This window comes from Diplotaxodon limnothrissa, linkage group LG3, assembly GCF_057381915.1.
Source record: "Diplotaxodon limnothrissa isolate DT_005_m linkage group LG3, D_limnothrissa_male_GT1.1, whole genome shotgun sequence".
In the NCBI taxonomy this organism is placed as follows: Eukaryota; Metazoa; Chordata; class Actinopteri; order Cichliformes; family Cichlidae; genus Diplotaxodon; species Diplotaxodon limnothrissa.
The window spans coordinates 55,076,856-55,082,411 of record NC_140598.1 but is presented as its reverse complement, the minus strand read 5'-3'; the positions used below and the strand labels follow the sequence as shown (position 1 = coordinate 55,082,411).

Genomic DNA, 5,556 nt, shown 5'->3' with positions numbered 1-5,556 from the left:
TTATTAATGAGAATGGCCACTCCTCTAGCTTTTCAATTAAAATTTGAGTGAAAGAGCTGACCCACCCAAGGGCAATATAACCTATCCAATCCAACTTTATTTATATAGCACTTTTTGGTCAACTTTGTTGTTTTTAAGTGCTTTCCAATAATAAAACAGAGATAGCAGTTAAACCCATACTTTAAGCATACAATGAAATCAATAAACAAAACAAATATATAATTGAAAAAGAAGATTAAAAATAAATCAACATGAGTAGAATAAACAATAAGATATACAATGAATAAGATTAACAAAGTAAAAAGATTAAGAATGACCAACAGCTGACTAAAAACTGACTACAAACTGGCTCTGATAACACTCCTACACTGTAAAAAAATATTCCGTAGAAAAACAGAAAATGTCCTGGTAATTTTCTGCCAGTACATTTTCTGTTTTTTTACGGAGGTTTGACGGACCTTTCTGTAAATGATAAAACGGAAAATTCTGTAGATTTACAGTATACTCTCTGTACTATTTACGGACATTTCCTTCAGCTATAAAACAGAAAATTCCGTTTATTCACAGTATATTTTCTGTATCATTAACTGATATTTTCCGTTAATAGAAAAATTGAAATTTCTGTTTATATTACTATTTCCAAGCACTTCTTTTCACTGTAACTCATTAAATATAGTTCTTTATATCCTTAAACGTACATTTCTATGCAATTACAACCTAGTACACCATGTACTCAAAAATTCATAAATTAAAACTTAAATTAATTTGTGCTTCGTACACAACAACATTGGTACAGTTAATGTTAAATATTCTTTTATTCTCCTTAACTCAAACACTATACTTAAATATAATGACAGCATCCATCTTGTCATAAAACTACTAAACAGCTGATACATGAACAAAATAACTCACAAGCTTTCAAATTTGAGCATTTTTATTTCCTTGAAATCAGGTTGCCCTCATGTAAATGTGTTTATTTACATTCATTCAAGTGGCTACCAAGTGTTTTCTTCAAACAGGACACCTGACAAACAAAAAATGTCATATTTAACGACATGTTCACATTTAATAATATCCAGAGTACCTTTTAGTTAGAATCACTGCCTTGTGGTAGTTTTGCCTCAGCCAAATGGTTAAGGTGTGGTTTACATCCATCTCTGTCCACTTATGATACAGTATACACATGTAGTCAGTTATAGCCAAACACCTTTGATTACTGAATTGCATTCACTTCATTAATGAAGTGAATGTAATTCACATTTGTGTGAACATTTGTCTGAGATTAACTCTTTGGGCTCTTTACCTTACAATATAACATACTTGAGTCAAAATTTGTTGACTGTTTAAGTGGTGCCACATGAATACAACTGAACAGATCTAAAGAAGATGTTCCTGAACTTTGGGTTTATTCGAACAGGACTGATGGATAACCACAGGACTTTTCCCCATATGATAACTACAACACATAATACATTAAGACAGATTACTGTCCCAAACTTAAAGATAAAAGTGTATTTACGGGACTTGTTTTGTCAGTGAGGAGCAAAGTATAATTAGAAGTGCTTGTTCTGATGAAAAGTTAAACTGTAAACAGCAGCATAGTGAATAAGGATCTGTGTCCACGAATCCTCAGCAGTGACAACACTTAAACATCATAGTTCAAAATCCTTAATGCACACCTTTTTCTCCACGGTGTTCAAATTCTCTAAGCTGGTTAAGTAGAGGAAAAAGTCTGACATATTTCATGACCATTAAATGTTAGACAAGGCTCTGAAAACGAGGTTACAGTTACAAACAAAAACCTCTGCTTGTGCGCACAGACCCTAAATCACAACAAATAAGACAATAGTAAGACAAATTACTACAAAGTCTTGTTACCGCTCTTCATATAACAGTGTGACAAAGTCCTGAATGCAGCCTGCATGTTAGTACATCAAGGTCCATCTGAGCTTTAAGTAAAATACACTCAGCTTTTCCTTGGATTTTAAGAGTTGCTCAGTTCATACAGGAACTGCAGCAGTCGGAGTTAACGTGTCGCTGTGTTGCTCCTCCGTGTCAGCCATTGAGACTAGTCGCAATTTATTCTGAGGAAAAAAAGAGAAACAACAAGACATTTTTAAAAAGTTTGTATTTTTATAATTTTTTTTTACCTAGAGCATAAACAACATAAACAAAAAAAGGATTAGGGCTGTGCGATATGACGATATATATCAGATTACGATATAAAAATGTCTATCGTTTCATATTATACACTATTCTTTGTTTTGTGGTGTTGCAAAATAAACTGTTTACGGCAATATTTTTTTCATGGTTTTGATGGTCACTGTAGTTGCTATATTATTTCTTAAAGTTCTCTCCTTCTCTTATACTTAAAATAACCACACTATGGACGGACAAGTGACTGTTTTTACGCGTACTTTCGTTACCAACAATGAGGATAAAACCATCGTGTGGCTCCGCCGTCCGCTTGTTTATTTTCCACATAAACCTTTCACAATAAAGCTCAAGTTTCTGTTGAGACTTTTCAAACTAAACTGAAATGATATACATTATTCTCAAACATAAAATTTCAGAATATGCATCAAACAAATGACCTCAAATAAAAACATCAAGTAACTATAAATGGCGCTTACAGTCACCACGCAGACGAAGGCACAGAGAATACCAGCATGGCCAGCAAGGATGAGGCAGAACCAGAAGGACCAGTCAAAAGAAATCGAGGACCTTATTGTTAAATGAGGGGCTACCTCTGTAGCATGGACATGGTTTGGTTATGAAAAGTCTGACACGCCCCAGAAAACTGTACTATGCAAATTATGCCACAAACTGGTCCCCACCACCACTCGAACACGACAAACCTCTTTAACTACCTACACAAGAATCACATGAAAGAGTTTCGAGAGAGTTTACGAATGAAAAGCAAAAAAAGAGTCGTCAGGTGCTCAAAATAATCCTTAGACTCAAACGTTAGAACAGGCTTTTCCTTGCAGCACGCCGTCTAATAAATACTCAGAAAGAAAATGGCGGCCATTTAAACTCATGTCTAAAAATGTATAGTTTCATGCATCGGTCAAAACACTCGACTCCAGGTACACGACGCCCAACTGAAAACATTTCACATAAGTCGAGTTGCCCGAGAATCACAGAATTTACAGAAAATGCACTATTTTGTGATATATATCGTTATCAGGAGAGATACGTCTTATATTGGGATATGAGACTTTGGTCATATCACGCAGCCCTACAAAGGATTATAATTCACGTAGAGTTGCATACACATAACACCATTCTGTTGCAACAAAAGCAGTTTATAATTAAAGTAACATACATACCTTGAAAAACTAAATCAACCACAACATTAAACTCACCTTGTGTTTGTAGAGAAGGTGATCAGGGTTTTTCTTCATTTCCTGAGACCAGCTGCTCTGGATCATCACCAGCTTGTATCTTCATCTTTTTTTTCACTCGGGGAAGTCTTTCCTTTTCTTGGCCATTGCTCTGCACTGGAAAACCAAAGTGTGTGATCAAAGGTGAAATAAGGGATATTTTTCCACTGCAGGACTTAAAGTGCTTCAAGTAGTGATAGCTGTTGATCCATTTCTCAAATAATCTGTAAGGATCTGGATTTTTAAGAAAGATACAAATATCTCTGCTTATATTTGGCTAAAAGCTTGATATAGACAAGGCATATAGAGCCCCTGCACACCAGCACTGCGCTTACATTATAGTTCAATCAAGAAATAGTTATTATTGATTTATTATTGAATTTTTTTTAGTAATAATTTTTAGTATTTAATCACATTAGCACAGTGGGGTGACAAAAATATTCCACATACAAGAAATGCTGCTCAGCATTTCATAAATTACATTTTCAACAAATGTTGGAGTAAAAACACAGTTACAGGGAAAATGTGTCTGTCTGTAAATATTAACTAAACATTTCTATGTGCTACAAAATAGACATACTGTAATTGTAAATGTGCTGAGGTGAAACTATACTTTCAATAATTTTACCACTACAGTCTGTTAACCACCGAAATAATCTATGCTGGTCAGCTAGCTAAAAGTCTTTACTTTAGCAGCCCAAATCAGAGGCTAACATTAGCATTTGCTAGCGTCAGCCAGGAAGGTCTGAGGCTTAAACTTGGGTTAGTGTAACTTTGCCTGAAACCCTTTAAAGTGTACAGTAGAGCCAACTGTAAAACACAGGTATTGATACAGTACTTATTAGAGTCCTAGAATAATTTCTAGAACCATGAAGTTCTCACTTTCCCAGTTATCCACATCGCTGACTTTCGCTAATTAGCTAGTTAGCAGTCACAGCTGTGTAATACCCAGAGAGACACAGACAGCTAACTATAATATTTATGAAAACTGGTTCAGCCACTGAAGGGCAAAACTGGTGGTATCACAGTAAAAATTATTTTAACATTAATTAAAATAAAGCTTAAGTCATGTTAAACCTAAATAACAATTATTTTAAAAAATGAGTCAGCAAAATATTCCTGACTTGTCTGGAGACAGCCGAAACCAGTTAACAAATAAATTAACAATTCTTTCTAAATAAAAACACGGAGTCTTTTGAAAAACATTATTTTAATAAAACGAAACATGAGTTTTAATACTTACCACAGAAATTTGAAGGCAGTTTCTCCAACTTCAGAATCCAAAATCCAGATGAAGCCTGAAAGAAGCCTAATGGCTGCTCTTGCGCTTACTTTTCCCTCCTTTTCAGGTTCTTTTTCCCACAATGCATTGCAGTAGTTGAGAAATACAGAAAAATACCTGTAAATGACTAATACGGAAAATTCCTTCACGTTTATACAGTAGATTGTACTGTATTTTTACGGATTTTTTTTACAGTGTAGAAGGCCTTTGAAAAAAAGTGTGTTTTTAAAAGTGATTTAAACATTTCAAGTGTTGGGGCCTGCCTAATATGGAGGGGCAGTTTGTTCCATAGTTTGGGGGCCACAACAGCGAAAGCTCGGTCTCCTCGGTGTTTCGAACCTATAACGATCTTTAATGCGAAGATGAGTCTCCTGTAAAAATGCTATATCAGAATTTTGATGTTTCAAGTGAGTGAAAACCTTAGATCACTTAACAGGGTTACCCATACCTCTAATATTCCAACTAATAAATCTAAGAGGCATGCTTAACTAGGGATGGGTATCGTTTAGGTTTTATCCGATACCAGTACCAAACCGGTACTTTTGAAACGGTGCCGGTGCTTAAAGAATGGAGAACACAAAATTGGTCCAAAAACCTCTCATGTTCAGCTGCTTTTTTTTTTTTGTAAAAAGATAACAATGTTAGCCTTTTCTGCAGCTATAGGGGATATGTGGCATCACTCTTGGCTGGAAGCAGTGCTTAAACAATGGAAAAAATAAACTTTGTCCAAAAACCTCTCATATTTAGCTGTTTTCCACTTTTTCTTTGGTCATTTTAGCCTTTTTGGCCAGGGTGAAGGGAGTATCTGCCATCAAACAAGAGGACAGCCGCATGTAGCTATGATGATGTTTGCTAGTTCACCTTACATGCAATAATTTAATAACGAGG

At 35.1% G+C, this 5,556-nt stretch overlaps 1 long non-coding RNA gene across 1 annotated transcript; it reads right to left on the bottom strand.

Moving 5' to 3' along the window:
* Positions 1-1,524: 1,524 nt before the first annotated feature.
* Positions 1,525-4,739, bottom strand: LOC146636623 (uncharacterized). The gene is made up of 3 exons (XR_014905438.1): positions 4,630-4,739; positions 3,369-3,503; positions 1,525-2,084 (listed from the first exon to the last, which is right to left on the bottom strand). It is a non-coding gene; the product is annotated as an uncharacterized LOC146636623 (long non-coding RNA).
* Between the last annotated feature and the right edge of the window lie 817 nt (positions 4,740-5,556).